We start from the raw sequence: 19,423 nt of genomic DNA, 5'->3' as shown, positions 1-19,423 counted from the left end.
AGCAAGAGCTATTTTAGGAACACAAGCAGGGGGAGTGGGGGACGGAGAAGCAGGCTTCCCGCGGTGGAACAGGGAGCCCCATGCGGGGCTCGATCCCAGTACACTGGGATCATGACCTGAGCCAAAGGCACACGCTTAACGACTGAGCCACCCAGGCGCCCCTTAAGCTTTTTTTTTTTTAAGAGTTTATTTATTAGAGAGAGAGAGTGCACATTCAGGAGGAGAGGCAGTTAGAGGGAGAAGCAGGTTCCTCCCCCCACCCAGCAGGGAGCCCCAAGTGAGACTCCATCCCAGGACCCCAGGATCACAACCTCCAACCAAAGGCAGACACTTAGACCGAGCCACCCTGGCGTCCCCAAAGTAGATAGTTCTTGTTTCATCTCTTATATGATGCTATTCAACACAGGATAGACACGTATCTGTTATGGAAAGAGCTTGGAAGGATTCCCTCCCCCCAGTTTTGTTATGAAAAATTTAACAGGTATCAGGAGATCAAAGATAGGTTTTGATTTTTCTCATGTGTCAAATAAGACTTAAGAATTGGAGTCTAAAGAAAGCTTTATTTTTTTACTAAAATATGTAAAGAGTTTAAAGAAGATGGCTTGAAATCATAAGGAAGGTATTTTCTGTCTTGCCCCCTCCGTTTTTAAATGGAACTGTCTTGAAATCATACTTCATATTGTAGCCACTACAGGGGGCTGAATTCATTCAGAGGAATGCAGAAGGAGGTATAAGAAATCCACTTTCTTTTGTTCATTGAATTCTGGACTTAACTTGAAGAGGACCTGATGAGACCTTAAGGATAATACATTTTCCTCTCCTTTGATCATCTTTGTTTTTCTTTTTTTTTAATGTTAAATTCTTTTTCCAGATTTAAATTAATATAACATTGTGTAAGTTTAATGTGTACAACATGATGATTTGATACACATATATATTGCAAAATGATTACCACAATAAGGTTAGTTAATATGTGCATCACCTCACATAATTACCTTTTGTGTGTGTGTGTTGGGGGGGGGTTGAGAACATTTCAGATTTACTCTCTTAGCAACTTTCAAGTATATAAGCCAGTATTGTTAAGTATAGTCACCATACTGTACATTATATCCCCATCTTATAACTGGAAACTTGCACTTTTCCACCCATTTCTCCCACCCTTTCAACCTCTGGCAACCATTATTCTACTCTCTGTAAGTTCAACTTTTTAAGATTCCACATATAAGTGAGATCATACAGTATTTGTTTTTCTGGTGTATTTCACTTAGCATTATGCCTTTACGGTCTATCCGTGTTGCAAATGGCAGGATTTCTTTCTTTCTGATGGCTGAATAATATTTCATTATATATGTATAACTTTTTTTTCTATTCCTTTTTTCCCCCATTCATCCATTTTCTTTATCAATACATTCATTAATGGACACTGATGTTTTTTCTATGTCTTGCCATTATGAATAATGCCACAATGAACACAGGAGTACAGACATCTCAGATAGTGATTTTATTTCCTCTGTATCTATAGCCAGAAGTGGGCTATAACTAAATAAACTACCATAAATCATATGGTAGTTCTGGTAGTTTTTTGAGGCATCTTCATATTTTTTTTCATAGTGGCTGCACCAATTTACATTCCCATTAACAATGCACAGGGGTTCCCTTTTCTCCTTGTCCTTGCCAGCACTTGTTATCTCTTTTTGATAATAACCATGTTATTATTGTGTGAGATGATACCTCATTGTGGTTTTGATTTGCATTTCCTTGATGACTAATGTTGTTGAGCATCTTTTCATGTACCTGTTGGCCATTTGTATGGATGGAAAAATGTCCAGATCCTCTGCCCATTTTTAAATATTATTATTATTTGCTATTGAATTGTATGAGTTCTTCATATATTGTGGATATTAACCTCTTATTAGATATATGGTTTGCAAATGTTTTTTTTCCATTCCATAGGTTGCTTATTTTACTGTAAAGAAGGTTTTTAGTTTGATGTAGTCACAGTCATTTATTTTTGCTTTTGCTACTTAACGTTTTTGATGTCATGTCCAAAATTTGTCAAGATCAGTGTCAAGGATCCGTTTCCCCTATGTTTTCTTCTAGGAGTTTTACATTTTCAGGTCTTAAAGGAAAGTCTTTAACTCATTTTAAGTTTATTTTTGTGAGTGATGTATTTCATTCTTTTGCATGTGACTATCTGGTTTTCTCAGCACTATTTAATGAAGAGACTATCCTTTCCCCTCTGAGTATTCTTAGCTCCCTGTCAAATATTGACCACTGAACTCTCATTCTGTTCTATTGGTGTATGTGTCTGTTTTTATGCCTACCATACTGTTTTGATTGCTATAGTTTTGTAATAAAGTTTGAAATCAGGAGGTATGATGCCTCCAGCTTTGTTTGTTTTGCTCAAGATTGCTTTGGCTATTTGGGGGTCTTTTGTAATCCTTACAAATGGAATCCATACAAATTCTAGGATTGTTTTTTTCTATTTCTGTGAGAAATGTCATTGGAATTTTGGTAGGGATTGCATTGACTCTATAGATAGCTCGAGCAGTATGGACATTTTAACAATATTAATTCTTCTGATCCATGAGCATGGGATATCTTTCCATTTATTTGTGTCATTTTTTTAAAAAGGTTTTATTTATTTACTTAGAGAGAGAGCATGAGAGAGAGAGAGAGATCATGAGCAGGGGGGAGGGACAGAGGGAGAAGCAGACTCCCCGCTGAGCAGGGAGCCTGATGCGGGACTTGATCCCAGGGATCCCAGGACCCTGGGATCATGACCTGAGCTGAAGGCAGATGCTCAACCGACCAAGTCACCCAGAAACCCCTATTTGTGTCATTTTTAATCTTTCATCAGTGTCATAATTTTCAGTGTACAGATCTTTTGCCCTTGGTTAAATTTATTCCTAAGTATATTGTAGTTTTTGATGCTATTGTAAATGGGATTGTTTTCTTTATTTCTTTTCCAGATATTTTATTGTTAGTATATAGAATCCCAACTGATTTTTTTTTAATAAGCATGTTTTTTTAAATTTATTTTTTAAAGTAGGCTTCACACCCAACATGGGGCTTGAACTCACAACCCTGAGATCAAGAGTCACATGCTTACTAACTGAGCTAGACAGGAGCCCCAGGATCCCAACTGATTTTGTATGTTGATTTTGTATCTTGCATCTTTCCTGAATTTGTTTATTCTAACAATTTTTTGGTGGTCTTTAGGATTTTCCATGCATAAGATCATCTGCAAACAGAAACAGTTTTAACAGTTTTATTTCTTCCTTTCTGATTTGGATGCAGTTTCTTTGTTTTTCTTGCCTAATTACTCTGGCCAGGATTTCCAGTATAGGAGTTGTGTTGAAGAGGAGTGGTGAGAGTGGCCCTTCTTGTCTTGTTCCTGATCTTAGAGGAAAAGCTTTCAACTTTTCACCATTGAGTATGATGTTAGCTCTGGGCTTGTCATAGGTGGCATTTATTATGTTGATGTATGTTCCTTTTATACTCATTTTGTTGAGAGTTTTAATCATGAAACAATGTTGAATCTTGTCAAATACTTTTTCTGCATTTATTGAGATGATCATATGGTTTTAATCTACTAATGCAGTGTATCTTGTTTATTGTTCTCTGTGTGTTGAACCATTCTTGCATCTCATATATGAATCTCACTTGATTCTGGTGTCTGATACTTTTAATGTGCTATTGACTTTGTTTTGCTAGTATTTTTGTTGAGAATTTTTGCATCTATATTTATCAGGGATATTGGCCTGTAGTTTTCCTTGTGTTATTCTTATCTGGCTTTGGTATTATGGTAATGCTGGCCTCATAAAATGAGTTAGAAGTGTTCCCTCTTCAATTTTTGGATGAATGTGAGAAAGATTGGCATTAATTCTTTAAATGTTTGGTAAATTCAGTGATGGTTTCCCTGAAACCATCTGGTCCTGAACTTTTCTTTGTTGGGAAGTTTTTGATTACTGCTTCAATCTTCTTTTATTAGTCTGCTCAGATTTTCTGTTTCTTCATGATTCAGTCTTTTTTTCTTTTTATAATTTTTTTTTTTTAAATTAAGCTCTACACCCAATGTAGGGCTTGAACTCACAACCCCAAGACCAAGAGTCGCATGCTGTACTGACTGCGCCAGTCAGGCTTTCCCATGATTCAGTCTTGGTATGTTTCTGGGAATTTATCCGTTTCTTCTAGATCATCCAATTTGTTGATGTGTAATTGTTCATAATAGCCTCTTATGATGCTTTATATTTTTGTGGTGTCAATTGTAATTTATCCTCTTTCATTTCTGATTTTATTTAATTTATTTTTCTGCTTTTTTCCTAGTCCAGGTAATGGCTTGTCAATGTAGTTTGTTGTTTAAAAAATAGCTCTTAGTTTCATTGATCTTTTCTCTTGTTTTTCTGGTCCCTATTTCTGCTCTGATCTTTGTTATTTCTTCTGCTAATTTTGGGCTTGGTTTTCTTCTTTTTCTAATTCCTTGAGGTGGTTAAAGTTAGGTTGTTTATTTGATATCTTTCTTTCTCTGTCTCTCTCTTTCTTTCTTTCTTAGACAGGGAGGGGGGAGGGGCGGTGGAAGAAGGAGAGAGAGAATCTTGCACAGGCTCCAGGCCCAGCACGGAGCCCAATGTGGGGCTCGATTTCACAACCCTGAGACCATGGCCAGAGCCGAAATCAAGAGCTGGATGCTTAACTGACTGAGCCACCCAAGCGCCCCTGAGAACTTTCTTTGTTCTTAATGGAGGTATTTATCACTATAAATTTCCCTCTTACAATTGCTTTTGCTATATCCCATAAGTTTTGGTATGTTGTGTTTCAACTTTCATTTGTTTCAAGATCTATTTTGATTTATTTTTTGATGTTTTTCCTTTGAACCATTGGTTGCTTAGGAGGATGTTGTTTAATTTCAAATGCTTGTGAATTTTCCAGTTTTCCTCCTTTTATTGTTTTCTAGTTTTATGCTGTTGTGTTTGGAAGAGAATCTTGGTATGCTTTCAGTGTTGTTACGTTTGCTAAGGCTTGTTTTGTGACCTAACATATAATCCATGTTCCATGTGCCCTTGAGAAGAATGTGTGTTCTGCTGCTGTTGGGTGGAATGTTCTGTATGTCTGTAAGGTTCATTTCATCTAGATTATAGCTTAAATTTAGTAGGGAACTGGTGCTGGGATGGGTTGGGGGCCTGAGGCCACAGGAGCTGGTCTGGTGTTGGGGCTGGCCAGGAGCCTGGGTTTGTGGGAGTCCACTTGGAGCCTGAGTTCATGGGGGCTTGCTGGGAGCCTGGGGTCATAGGAACTACCTGGGGCCACAGGAGCCAGCTGAAGGTAGGGTAGATTGGGAGCCTGGGTTTGCGGGATTTGGCCTGTTGGTGTGGGCCCAGTACTGGGGTTCATGGTGAAGTAGGGTGCTCACTCTTCTCTCCTTCCCTCACAAGAAGGATGTCTCTTTTCCTTTAAGCTACCCAGGCTTGGGGGAAGGGTGACAGGAGTAATGTGAAACTATCTTTCCCATTCTCTTCAATGCATCTTTTCTTATTTCTGCATCTACCCAGGTGCTGTAACCCTTTACCTTGAATTCTTACCTCTTGTGAAGGTATTTTTGCATGTGGATAGTTGTTCAAATTGATGTTTCTGGGAGGTAATGAGTACTAGAAATTTCTGTACTGCCATCTTGTTCACATTTTGTCTTTCAATTTTGGGAGATAGCTCCTACAGACCCTAGTATTTTGAAAAAGTTTTTATTTTTGTTAATTCCAGAACATGGAACACTGGTCCTATAAGCATGGCAGCAATACTTTGAACTTTATAGTCTCTATTTATCATCTTATTAGGTTTGGAAGAAAAAAAATTATACTTAGCAGACTTACCACCTTCAGCCTAAGCTGTATTCATTGCTGGTATTCATCTTTGGAAATTTTGGCAAACCTGGGTAGGCCCACTAGAATTCTACTTGCATATATCACTGAGAAATCTGCAGTGGGACTGTTCTTAAGGGAAGAGTTAGATGGATCCATTTGACCCAAATGCTAAGCCTTAGTCTTTGGAGGAAGAGCAGTGATTCTTGAGAATGTATGTATCTGCCACTCAGATTTGACTAATAGTTCAGCCTATCTTGGACTTAAAGCTGAGGCCAGAAAGCCACGTTGGGTAAGTTTTATGAGAAGATTGGAAGAGTTTCATAAAAGCTCTGTGAGACATTTATGCACAAGTAGTAGCACTGCTTATAGTATTTCTCCAACAGTGTAACCCTAAAAGATGGAGAGAACCCTTCTTACCCACTTGGCGGTTTTGGCTTCTTGAGGCGCTGGTGTTGGAGCAATGGTGTTAGCAGGAGACTGGAGTCTGTAGAGGTTGGTGGTATCTAGCAGTGTTAGCAGGCCTGGAGGCCATGGAGATATACAATAGATGGGTCAGAGTGGGAAGAAATAAAACCAAGGAAGCTACAGGCTCACTGTGTGCATACACAACATCCCTGGGACCTTGACAAGTACTTGGGGTGGGAGAAACAGTAAAGGTCTGGGTTCCTGCAGTAAGTAGCACTCGATAGTGAACATTTGTTGAGTAATGCAATGGCCAGTGAACAGTGATTATATGTGTATATAAGATAGTATTACATATTCAATAAATACTGCCTAAAAATAGCTCTCTGCTTATTATAAATTAGATACATAGCTCAAGGCCTCTGTTGATCATTTGAAAAAACATTGTGGTATTTTCCTAAGAGGAGGCCTTTAGATTTTTCTGTCATCTCATAATAAAAGTAAGAAAATAATTTAAAAATGCTAGTACTTTAGGAGCGCCTGGGTGGCTCAGTCGTTAAGCGTCTGCCTTCGGCTCAGGTCATGATTCCAGGTCCTGGGATCGAGCCCCGCATCGGGCTCCCTGCTCAGCGGGAAGCCTGCTTCTCTCTCTCCCACTCCCCCTGCTTGTGTTCCCTCTCTCACTGTGTCTCTCTCTGTCAAATAAATAAATAAAATCTTTAAGAAAAAAAAAATTCTAGTACTTTATTAATCAAAGTCGGCGACATACAAGAAAATAGGAAATGAAAAAGTAAGACTTTTAGAAATAATATATACAAAGGCAGAAAGCATTGTAGGGGTATGTATGTGTGTCTATGTGCATTGGACTGTGATTATGTTATAATGAACTTGTCTATCTGTTCTAATGGAGGCTATTGTGTATGTGCAATGGAGGTAGTCTTTGGAAAATTATTAATGTCCTTTCTGTCTTTTGCCTTTTCCATACAAAACATTTGCTCTAGGTTTTAGGAGGCTTCCATCTGTGGGGAGGGTGTGGGTCAAGAAGTAAGTCAGAGAGAAAGACATAATATTTAGCTTCTGACACGCACAATTGGGTTATTCAATAAGTTAATAGCTCTGCAAGCCAGAGCATTGTCTTCAGAGATAATTTTCTAAATCTTTTTACTCTTTTTGTTTCCAGCCTAGGTTGGAGATCTCAGTTCACTGAACTATAGGGTCCTCTGGTAGTTTAAGGAAATGCTCTTTTTACCATTAAGGCATAGGGAGAGTCAGGAAGAATGAAGATACAATGTAAAGAAGGTAAATTTCCTGTCAAGGGAAGTGAAGGAAGAACATGAGCAAGGTGGTCAGATGTGTTTCACTTTTCCTTTCTTTGGGCTTTGTCTCCTTGTCTTGGGAAGTGGGCGGTATGTTGAATGAGTGGGAGTATGAGAGGGCAAGGAAAATTTTCTCTCTTGTGCCTTTTTGGGACTCAGAGAGATCTTAGATTGCCCTGCATCTAGCTGGGTACAGCCACATTGATTTAATCGTACAGTGACCGCAGTGGAATGAAGGTTTTCAGGTTTGGCTGCCTGTGCTAATACTAGTGTGGCATGGACATAGGATTCTCTCTGCCTGCGTGTCTTTCCCTCTGTTACCTGCTTAGAGAACCCCTACATCATCCTTTGGGTCTCAGTGTAGGAACCTTCGTGAGGACATTGGCCCTCAGGACAGTTAGACTCAAGTATTTGACGTGTGGTCTGTTCTTGGACTTATTGTATCATTTAGTCTCTATTTTTGGGCTCCCACAATAGAATGACGATTCCTAGAGGACAGAGATTTTGTACTGTTCCTTTTTGGATCCCAGGGCAGGCTAGTGCCAGAATAGCACTCGATAATGAACATTTGTTGAGTAAGTAAAATTCTCAAAGCCAGGCTTTTAGAAACTTCTTATAATTTTGTGTTTTACTTTTGATTCTTTCCAGGAATGCAGGTAACTTAACATTTGAATTGCCAAGAGGTCTATACAAACTGTGCTGATCTTTCAGTTGATTCTGAATGTTTTTAAAATTTCTGTATTTTTGAGTAAGCCTATATGTATAAATATTATAGGCTGGTTTGCAAGTGAGGCCCTCAATTTGTGTATTGCCTTCTACTTACAATTTAACCTTTTCAGGGGTGGGTTTTGTTTTCCTACATATTGAACCGTGATGTGAGGTTTTTTAGTAAGTATAAGAAATACCAAATACTAATTTAAGTACTCACTGAGTACTTAAGTATTAATATGAAATATTAGTAGATAATGCTTCAGAAAAAAGGCTTGGAAAGAATACACCAAATCGTTAATAGTGGTTGCCCCTGGGTAGTAATGACAATTAGTAGTATATTGCATTTTTTTTTTTTTTTTTAAAGATTTTGTTTATTTATTTGACAGAGAGAGACACAGTGAGAGAGGGAACACAAGCAGGGGGAGTGGGAGAGGGAGAAGCAGGCTTCCCGTGGATCAGGGAGCCCGATGTGGGGCTCGATCCCAGGACCCTGGGATCATGACCTGAGCCGAAGGCAGACGCTTAACGACTGAGCCACCCAGGCGCCACCACATTTTCTTTTTTTAAAAAGATTTTATTAATTTATTTGTGAGAGAGAGAGAGAGAGAGAGTGAGTGCACACAAGCAGGGGGAGAAGCAGGCTCCCTTCTGAGCAAGGAGCCCAATGCGGGACTTGATCCCAGGACCCTGGGATCATGACCTGAGCTGAAGGCAGATGCTTAACCAACTGAGCCACCCAGGCGTCCGTGCATTTTCTTATTGTTCTGTTTTTCAATTTTTCCATAGTCATATATTCTTATTATTGTTATTTTTGTGGAATTATATTGTCATATTAGCAGGGCAGAAGAGCACAGTGGTTTAATAGCACAGCTTCTACAATCAGACAGTCCTGTCCACTTCAACATCCTCTGTTTCCTCATCTGTTAAAGTGGATGATAATATACCTACTGATGTACCCATGTTAGCCAGACAATTCTTTGATTCCCTGTCTTTATTTTTTTTATATCTTTTGTAGATTTTTACTTTGTGGTTACTGTGAGGCTTATGTAAAACATCTTATAGATACAATAGTGTAAGCTGATAACTACAATTTCATTTGCATTAAACTACCCTTCTACTCCCGCCTCCAACATTTTATGTTTTTGATGTTACACTCTACATCTTTTTATATTGTGTATCCATTTACAAGTTACTGTAGCTATAGTTATTTTTAATACTTCTGTCCTTCAATCTTTATAATGGAGTTAAATGATTAACACACTGTCACATTAGAGTATTAGAGTATGGGCATTTGACCATATACTCATCTTCACAGGTGTGTTTTCTTTTTTCTCATATTTTCATGTTACTAATTGGAGTCCTTTCATTTCAGCTTCAAGGACTCCTCTCAGCATTTCCTGTAAGGCAGGTCTACTGTTGTTACACTCCTCCAGCTTTTGTTTATTTGGGCAAGTCTTTACTCATCTCTCATTTCTGAAGGATATTAAAGATATCCTGGGTAATACTGGGTAAAGTATTGGTCAGTGGGTTTTCTCTTTCAGAACTTTGAATGCATCATCCTTCTCTTTCTGGCTTGTGAAGTTTCTCTTGAGACATTCACTGATAGCCTAATGGGGCGTTCCCTTATATGTGAAGAATTTTCTTGTTTTTTGCTGCTTTAAATTCGCTTTTTCTTTTAGACAGTTTATTATAATGTGTTTTGGAAAAGATCTCTTTAGGTTGAATTAGTTTGGGGACCAACGATCTTCATGAACTTGGATGCCCAAATCTCTCCCTAGATTTGAGAAGTTCTTAGCCATTATTTCTTTAAATAAATTTTTTGCACCTTTCTCTCTTTTTTTTCCTTCTGCATAATGCATAGGTTATTTCTTTTAATGGTATCCTGTAATCCCTTAGGCTTTCTTCATTGCTTTTCATCCTTTTTTCTTTTTGCTCCTTTGACGGGATAATTACAAATGATCTGTCTTCAAGTTCACTGATTCTTATGTTTGTTGTGTGTGTGTTTTCTTTTTAAGATTTTATTTTTTTAAAATTTTTTATTGTTATGTTAATCACCATACATTACATCATTAGTTTTTGATGTAGTGTTCCATGATTCATTGTTTGTGTATAACACCCAGTGCTCCATGCTGAACGTGCCCTCTTTAATATCCATCACCAGACTAACCCATCCTCCCACCCCCCTCCCCTCTAGAACCCTCAGTTTGTTTTTCAGAGTCCATAGTCTCTCATGGTTCATCCCCACTCCAATTCCCCCCCTTTATTTTTCCCCTCCTGCTATCTTCTTCTTCTTCTTTTTTTTTTTTTTTTTTAACATGTATTATTTGTTTCAGAGGTACAGGTCTGTGATTCAACAGTCTTGCACAATTCACAGCGCTCACCATAGCACATACTCTCCCCAATGTCTATCACCCAGCCACCCCATCCCTCCCACCCCCCACCACTCCAGCAACCCTCAGTTTGTTTGTTTATTTGACAGAGATACAGCGAGAGAGGGAACACAAGCAGGGGAGTGGCAGACAGAGGGAGAAGTAGGCTCCCCGCCGAGCAGGGAGCCCGATGTGGGGCTCGATCCCAGGACCCTGAGATCATGACCTGAGCCGAAGGCAGACACTTAGCTGACTGAGCCACCTAGGCGCCCCAGATAGAGAGCTTTCAACAGCAAACACAACCAAACATAAGGGCGCCTGGGTGGCTCAGTCGTTAAGCATCTGCTTTCGGCTCAGGTCATGATCCCAGGGTCCTGGGATCGAGCCCCATGTCGGGCTCCCTGCTGGGCAGGGAGTCTGTTTCTCCTGCCTCTGCCCCTCCCCTTCTGTCCCACCCCACCCCCGGTCATGCTCTCTCTCAAATAAATAAATAAAATCTTAAAAAAAAAAAGAAAGCTCTCTATCAAATTCTCATTCATTGTATTCTTCAGCTCCAAAATTTGTGTTTTTTTTAATGTTTTCTATTTTTTAAAAGATTTTATTTGTCTCAGTGAGAGAGAGAGAGCATAAGCAGGGGGAGCTGCAGGCAGAGGGAGAAACAGACTCCCCGCCGAGCAAGGAGCCCGACGTGGGACTCGATCCCAGAACCCTGGGATCATGACCTGAGCCAAAGATAGATGTATAACTGACGGAGTCACCCAGGCATCCCAGTGTTTTCTATTTTTTTTGTTGAACCTCTTATTTTCTTCTTATATTGTTTTCCTGATTTTGTTAAATTATTTTTGTGTATTCCCTTATAGCTCTCTGAGCATCTTTAGAACAATTATTTTGAATTTTTGTCAGGCACTTCCATTTTGGGGTGGTCAGGTGCTAGAAATTGACTGTTTCATTTGGTGGTGTCATGTTTCCCTGATTCTTTGTGACCCCTCTAGCCTTACATAGGTGTCTGCATACTTGAAGAAGCAGCCACCTCTTCTAGACTTTATGGACTGACTTCAGTAAGGAAAGACCTTCACTTGTAGGTGAGGGCTCTGCATCTAGTGATGTGGGGTACTCAGTTTGGGGGTGAGGAATGGCCCTGCGTCCAGGGGTATGTGGTATCTCATTGGCTTGAGCAGCTGTGGTATTCCACATCAAGTGCATGATCCTTGGTGAGAGCTTTGAGGTGTCAGCAATGGTTGTAGGGTGGTTGAGGTCCTCAGTGGTGCCTCTAGTTCCAGTGGCTAGGACCAGGGCGGCAGCAGTGGTGGCCAGAGTTGGTGGTATACACAGAGATGTGGGGACCAGCTACAGGGATCTGTGTGTGGCAGGGGCCTGCTGCAGACACACATTCAGTGGTGAGGGCTGGGGGCCAGCAGTAGGGATTGGCCCCAACCACAGGCGTGTGAGCCGCTGTGGGGCCCTGGCTGTCAGTGTGTACTTGTGTGACTGTGGGGGCTAGCCATATGCACGTGCGCTAATCAGACCATTCCCTCTTTCTTTCTTTTTCTTTCTTTCTTTCTTTCTTTCTTTTTTTTTTTTTTTTTAGTAAACTCCATGCCCATTGTGGGGTTCAAGCTCACGACCCTGTGATCAAAGTTTTTTGTTTTTTATTAATCAGACCATTCTTGATTGATAGTAGTGTAACCCTCTTCTAACTAGCTGACTCTCAAAGGGAAATTTATTATCACATGTACCAGGCAAGTCCAGGGGCCCTCTTTTTTCCAGGGGCTCAAATGGTATTTTTGTTTTTGTTTTTCTCTCTTTTAGCATCTTTCAGTGTTTTGGCTCCATTTTCAGACCAGTTTCCTACTAGTAACAAGGAAGCATGTTGATGGCTACAGACAGTCACAGGTTTAAATCTTTAAAGAAAGGGAGACCTTGAACTCCAAACCTTTATTTATGGAATTTGATTAGCCTCTCCAGGACTAGGGGCTTTTCCTGAGCTAACTAACCATTGTGCTGAGAGGAACAGAGTTCTCTAAATGTCCACTTTGGGATCATTTTGGGTGTGGGGCAACTGTGATGTATCAGCTCACCAGGACTACATGGAATGGAGAAGGAAAAGGGAATGTTGTAATCAGAAGTGGGGAATGAATGCTGGGCAGGTAAAAACAGCAAGTCTGTCCTGTGACATAAATTGTTTAGCACAGTTTGTAGAACACAGGAAGAACTCAGAGATGTTAGACATCATTATCATTGGAGTGTAGAGTCATTATCATCATATTTTATAACAGATTATAAGAATTTTTTGTTTTTATTACCTGATGTTTATGTTTTAAGTAATCCAGCAGAAAAAGAGCTAAAATTCATGTTTCATAGTTGCTGAATATTTCTTTATCCTTATCCTTTGCCTCAGGTATTTTTAGTTTATGAAAATGTGTTTTTTAAAATACCTATTTATAAATGTATTGTTGATCATTTTGATTTTTCAGATGGCTAATTGTTGCATAATGACTTGATTAGTTTAAAGAGGTTTTTTCTTTATTTTATGTTTTACTTAAGTGATGGCCCTGTGTGTTGGCCCTGGATGGCTGTTATTCCTCTTGTTGTTGTCATATTTCATTTAACTGCAAATTACAAAGAACTAAAAAAATTATAGCAATTTCTAGTTTATATCCAGGAAACAACTCTCCACAGGACCCCTTGCATGGTACAAATATGTTAGAAAACTATTTTCCATTGTGCTTTGAAAGCCTGTAAACAGGCCACAATGGCGCACAGTTCACCAATCTTGGATGAAACCCAGAGAGACTGCAGTGCATAGACTGTAGGAAATCTCCCATCTGAAGAGTTAATTTTCTTTCAGGATCAGTGTTAGGGGCTGCTGTGATTACAACAAGACACTTTAAGATTGGTACAGGAACACTTACAACAGTTGACTATAAAAGAAAACCCAGGAGGCCACATTCAGCCCTGGGAGCTTCTTTGGTTTGAGCCTCAAAGACCTTTATTTTGAATTTACCTCTTCGTCAGATTACACATGCTGTCAGCTTTAATAAAAAGAATTCATTACATTAACATAAATAAGCAAACGACTAGTTTCGTTACTTTAATGTTTTAAAATGTCAGGAAGGCCACTTTTGTCTTTTGTTTCCGTTCTGATTCTTTTCAGAGCACTCTTAATGGCTGTGTAAAATTAAATATTTCTTTTCTTCTTGGTTTTATCTAAATTTTACGTGCAGATTTATGAATTTAGTATCAAAACAATTACAAGGTTTGAAAACAGATGAAGCTTTTCATCTTTTTAAGGAGGGAGATTTTTTTTCTTATTTTCTTCAAGGTAGAAATCAAAGAAGCATTTTTTTTTTATTTGAAAAACTGGGGCAGCAATATTAAATAACTGCTGTGGAAGAAAAAAAAATCAACCGTAATCCTAATCTCAAATACAGCCACTAGTTTTAGTTTTATATACCTTTCAGTTTTGGATACACGCGTACATACTTTATCAAGTTGAAGTTAAGTTTTAATGTACCTGGAAAAACTATGGAGAAGGAATTTCAAGCAAGTTTAATCAATATGAAGTTGGTTTACTTCATATTTTAAGAATAGAGCAAGGCTTGTCAATAGTAAACTAATTTTTTGCTTTCTCTAAGAAAAGGAAAGGGAAAAATCTTTTATTTTATTATTTAAAAAAAAATTTTTTTATTGTTATGTTAATCCCCATACATTACATCATTAGTTTTAGATGTAGTGTTCCATGATTCATTGTTTGTGCATAACACCCAGTGCTCCATGCAGAACGTGTCCTCTTTAATACCCATCACCAGGCTAACCCATCCTCCCCCCCCCCCAGAACCCTCAGTTTGTTTTTCAGAGTCCATCGTCTCTCATGGTTCGTCTACCCCTCTGATTTCCCCCCCTTCATTCTTCCCCTCCTGCTATCTTCTTCTTTTTTTTTTTTTCTTAACATATATCGCATTATTTGTTTCATAGGTACAGATCTGAGATTCAACAGTCTTGCACAATTCACAGCACTTACCAGAGCACATACCCTCCCCAGTGTCTATCATCCAGTCAGCCCATCCCTCCCACCCCACCCCCCACTCCAGCACTGATATTTTATTATTGTTTTTTAAATATTTATTTTAAAGATAGAGCACAAGCAGGGGGAGGGGCAGAGGGAGAGAGAGAAAATCTCAAGCAGACTCTGTGCTGAGTGCAGAGCCCCATGTGGGGCTTCATCTCATGACCCTGAGATCGAGACCTGAGCTGAAATCAAGAGTCAGAGGCTCAACTGACTGAGCCACCCAGGTGCCCTGGGAAAAAGTCTTTAAAAAATATTCCCCCCAGTGATGTTGTTTCCTTATTACCTTCTAAACCTTTCTAAGGCCTATGGGACAAAAATCTGAACTTTAGGAAGGTATCCAAGACTCTACCCAACCTGGCCTCCACCAACCCCTCAGACCTCTTGCCTTCTGCCAAACCAACCTGAAACTCCAGCCATTTCAGCTCTTACGTGCCATTTGCTTTTCTCTGTGCTTATCCTACTTTTTGAATTGTCTTTGACTGCCTTATATACCAGGAGAGTTTCTAGGTCTTTCTCAAAGATCCCACTCAGAGGTTGTCTCTACTGTTGGGGTTTTCCTTGCCTCCCCAGAGTTCCTCTGTCCTCTGGGTCCCCACTTTGTGCATCTTTCTTTCTTTTTTTTCTTTTTTTAAAGATTTTATTTATTTATTTGAGAGAGAGAATGAGATAGAGAGAGCATGAGACGGGGGAGGGTCAGAGGGAGAAGCAGACTCCCCGCTGAGCAGGGAGCCCGATGTGGGACTCGATCCTGGGACTCCAGGATCATGACCCGAGCCGAAGGCAGTCGCTTAACCAACTGAGCCACCCAGGCGCCCTGTGCATCTTTCTAATACAGTGCTCATCATGCTGTATGGTAATGGTTCATTTGACGTGCATCTCTTCTGCCCTAGGATATGTGTAAAGGCCAGCTTAGTCATCTTTTTAGCATCTGCACCTAGCAAGAGTCAGACATTCATTACCCATATTGTGCAACTTGGGTGGTATGTTAGCGCATCTGTAACGTGTTGGTCAGTGATCTTTCAGCATGCAAAAATGATTTTTTCTGTAGTTTCCTATTTAGTCTCCCTACACACAAAACAAAGCAACACAAAGCCAAACCAAATGCAGAATGAGCACAACTCTGATTACAAATGTCCTACCAATGCATGTAAGCTTATATATACCATTGTTTCAAATATAAATGAAATGTGTCGAAATATGAGTGAAAAATATATGGACTCTTACTGAAGCAATTCCAAACCAAAATGTTACATTTTCTGGTTGGCAGTAATTTTTGAAAGGTACTATATACAATTTTAGTTTAGTGTCAGATAACCTCTTCACCTTCATTTCTCTCTTAACACCTTTTATCATAATTTCTGAAGCTCCCCTTTGTAGTTTGAGTTTAAAGTCCTGAGGCAAGCTCTTCAGAACTCTAACATCTGCTTAGGGCTGAACTGGCAGGGGGAGAAATTGAAAAGCGGTGAAGAGTCTTTTCAATAAAGTACTTAGCATTTTAAATAGTAGATGTTTGGGGAAAAAAAATAATGGTAATTATAGTATTGGAAACTCCTACCACGCCATGCAGGGAGAGGAATGTGAAGCTGTTTAGTGGATTCATACTTTGAGTTCTCAAAAATCTTCGTTTGCAAAGAGAGTTCAAATTTGATTTTGATCAAATTAAACTACTAAGAATGTAGACTTTTCCTTGAGCACAGATTTAATACTTACTCTTTTAAAATTCAAACCCTTTTCCTTCTGACATCAAAGAGAAAGGATGCAAGGCTTTTAGAATCTTACTGTAAGATACCAGAGAACCATAGGATAATGGTTAGAAAATTAGGAAGAGACTTTTGAAATAATTAAATCTTGGTTCTTTCTGCTATTGTATATTGAATATAAATTCCCATGGTCCAGGTTAATGACAAAGTTTTAAAAAGGTGCATGTGTTTTTTAACGCTTAATGATTTTATGTTATTCCCAAGAATTTCTGGAGCCTTTTAAGATTTAAGCCTTTAAGATTTAAGAGGCCTGTGGTGAACTTTTTGAGGTTATATCTTTTAATTTTTTTGATCTTTTTGTTCTGTAGCTAAAGAAGATTATTTAATTTGTTTTTCCAGCAGAGGGAGACATCTGACCATTAACGTGGTATTGCTACTTGCCAGGAGTATTCTGTAGCCCATTTTATCAATATACATAAAAAACTCAATGTTCAAATTAACTAGTTCAATAAGTAATTTAGCTCATTGATTTTTGGGCATATCCTAAGTGCCATTACAAGCTACGGATATTTTAAATGCCATTACCTAATAGAAGGAATGTTTTAAGCACCTTTTATTGATTTTATTACTGCTTTATTTTGCTGTCTTGGTTTAAAATCATTTTAACCACTCCGTAATCAAGAAGAAATATATCGTTGGTGAAATACAGTCAATTTCCTAAAAACCTTTGACATCGTTAAATAAGGAATTACAGTTGTTAAATCATGTCAGGCAATAACTGAGGGACAGAAGAGATATAAAATTTGGAGCAGTGGGCCAGCATACCAGTAAGCCATGCTGACCTCTGACATTCACATTCTGCATGTTACAGTCGCACTTCAGTTTTGCTTATGGTTTTTATATCAGCAAGAAAGATTTAAAATCTCAGGTAGGAAGGAGGGTGGAAGAATGATAGCAAGGTTTGATCCAGGGACAATTACAGTGCCTTTTAATCACTTCATGTGATTTTTGGTTAAAATGATTCTCTAAACAATTTTTAAATTTCTTTTGCTTTTCTTGCTAGATTATAGTATATTGATATTCTGCATATGAGGGAACCAGAGCACTCACAGGGGTTTTTACCACTTCTTTCTTTTGCTCATTTGATTTTACATTACTGAGCTGATCAGCTGGTAGACAAGGGATGTGGTCCATACACTGCTTCATCAAAGAGGCGCAGAAGTGGGTAGTGAGCACTGAAGCTCGATACAAGCCTGCTAATGAGTTGATTGCATTGACATTTGATGTAATTTAACTGTAGAGTGGCAAATATCAATACCTGTATATGATTTGGCAGATGGTTGTTGAACTGTGATTAGAAGTTTAGAATGATTCCCGGTAAAAGACCACCTGGCAGTAACCCAAGAACAGAGAACTGAGTTTTCCCCATTAAATGGAATAGGTCCAGAAAGTCAAGTGTTTTGATCATTAATAGAATCTTTCCTTTTCTTTTAACAAATGTTCACTTCAAGAGGAAATTGATAATTATGCATAGGTCTATTAAATGATCTTTGGAATAGCTCTTTTCATTCCTTCAAATGAGCTCATATCTACAGTAGTGGCAGTTACTCACTGGCAAGGAAAGAAAACTAGTTAAAATACCAATAGGTGTCATTTCAATATATTGGGGATGTTGGAAGCATCTTTGTAGATTTAATCTATTTTAGGCTGAAAACCAGATTTTTTCTTAACAATACAATAATATAATAATATAAATATTTCTAATAATATTATCTTATAAATTATATAAACATAATAAGAAATAAGCTATACTGAGTATCTATTATATGCAAGATATTCTTGTAGGTGTTTGAAATATAAAGAATACCAAGATGATGGCTTCCTTTCCCTCAGTGGACATGCAGTACACATCCCATGGAAGAGTTGGAATAAAGGTCAGGAACTATGCAGCATAGGGAAGAAAAATGGGTTTCCTCTGTGGGAAGGGGAAGTGTCAGGGAGGGGCTTATGAAGGTGTCACTTAAAATAACTTTAGAACAGTTGGAGATGAGCATTCAGAAGTAGAGAGACCAGCAATACAAATGCTTTTTTTTTTTTTTTAATAGGTTTTATTTTTTAGAGCAGTTTTAGGTTCACAGCAGAATTGAGCAGGAAGTAAAAAGAGTTCCCATATGCCTCTGACCCCACACATGCACAGCTTCCCCCACTATCAACATCCTGCATCAGAGTGGTACATTTGTTAAAATTGATGAACCTACATTGACACATGTTGTTATCACCCAAAGTCCATAACTTACATTAGCATTCACTCTTTGTGTTGTACATTCTGTGGGTTTGACAAATGTAGAAGGACATGTATCCACCTCTACAGTATCATACAGAACAGTTTTACTGCCCTAAAGATCCTCTGTGTTCCACCTATTTATCCATCCCTCCCTCTTTCCCATCCCCTGTGAACCACTGATTTTTTTACTGTTTCCATAAATATAAAAGGTTTTGAAAATTTTGAAACATTTACTATACCATTATATACATGTGTGTGTGATGTATGAAGAACAATGAAATAAATAAAATGTGTTCACCTTCCAGCTGAGGTATTAAAATATTACCAATATTTTTGAAGCTCTGATGTGTTCTTCCTTGGGTGCTCCCTTCTACCCTGTCAATACTTCATTTTTTTAAAAAAGTATTCTTAAACCTAGTTGCAAAGCACACAAAAACCTAGGTCTTTCAAGTCCCACCACCCCTTATTCTTTGGTTGGATCTGTGCAAGATGAAGTGAAGGAATAGGTTGATGTTTGTCTGGTGAATTCAGATGGTGTGGAAAGCTTTTTTTTCTTTTTTTTGGTAGTTAGGATGTGGGAGTTCTAGATAATCTAAATGACTATCAAAATCATTTGAAATAGGAAATAGTCTGGTTTATTCACATTATAGCTCTGCTTCACTTTGACCTTTATAGATTTTTCTTCTCTTGCTCAGTATATTCAGATGGAATGAC

The sequence above is a fragment of the Halichoerus grypus genome, chromosome 15 (assembly GCF_964656455.1).
Source record: "Halichoerus grypus chromosome 15, mHalGry1.hap1.1, whole genome shotgun sequence".
NCBI lineage: Eukaryota > Metazoa > Chordata > Mammalia > Carnivora > Phocidae > Halichoerus > Halichoerus grypus.
This window is presented reverse-complemented; position numbering follows the sequence as displayed.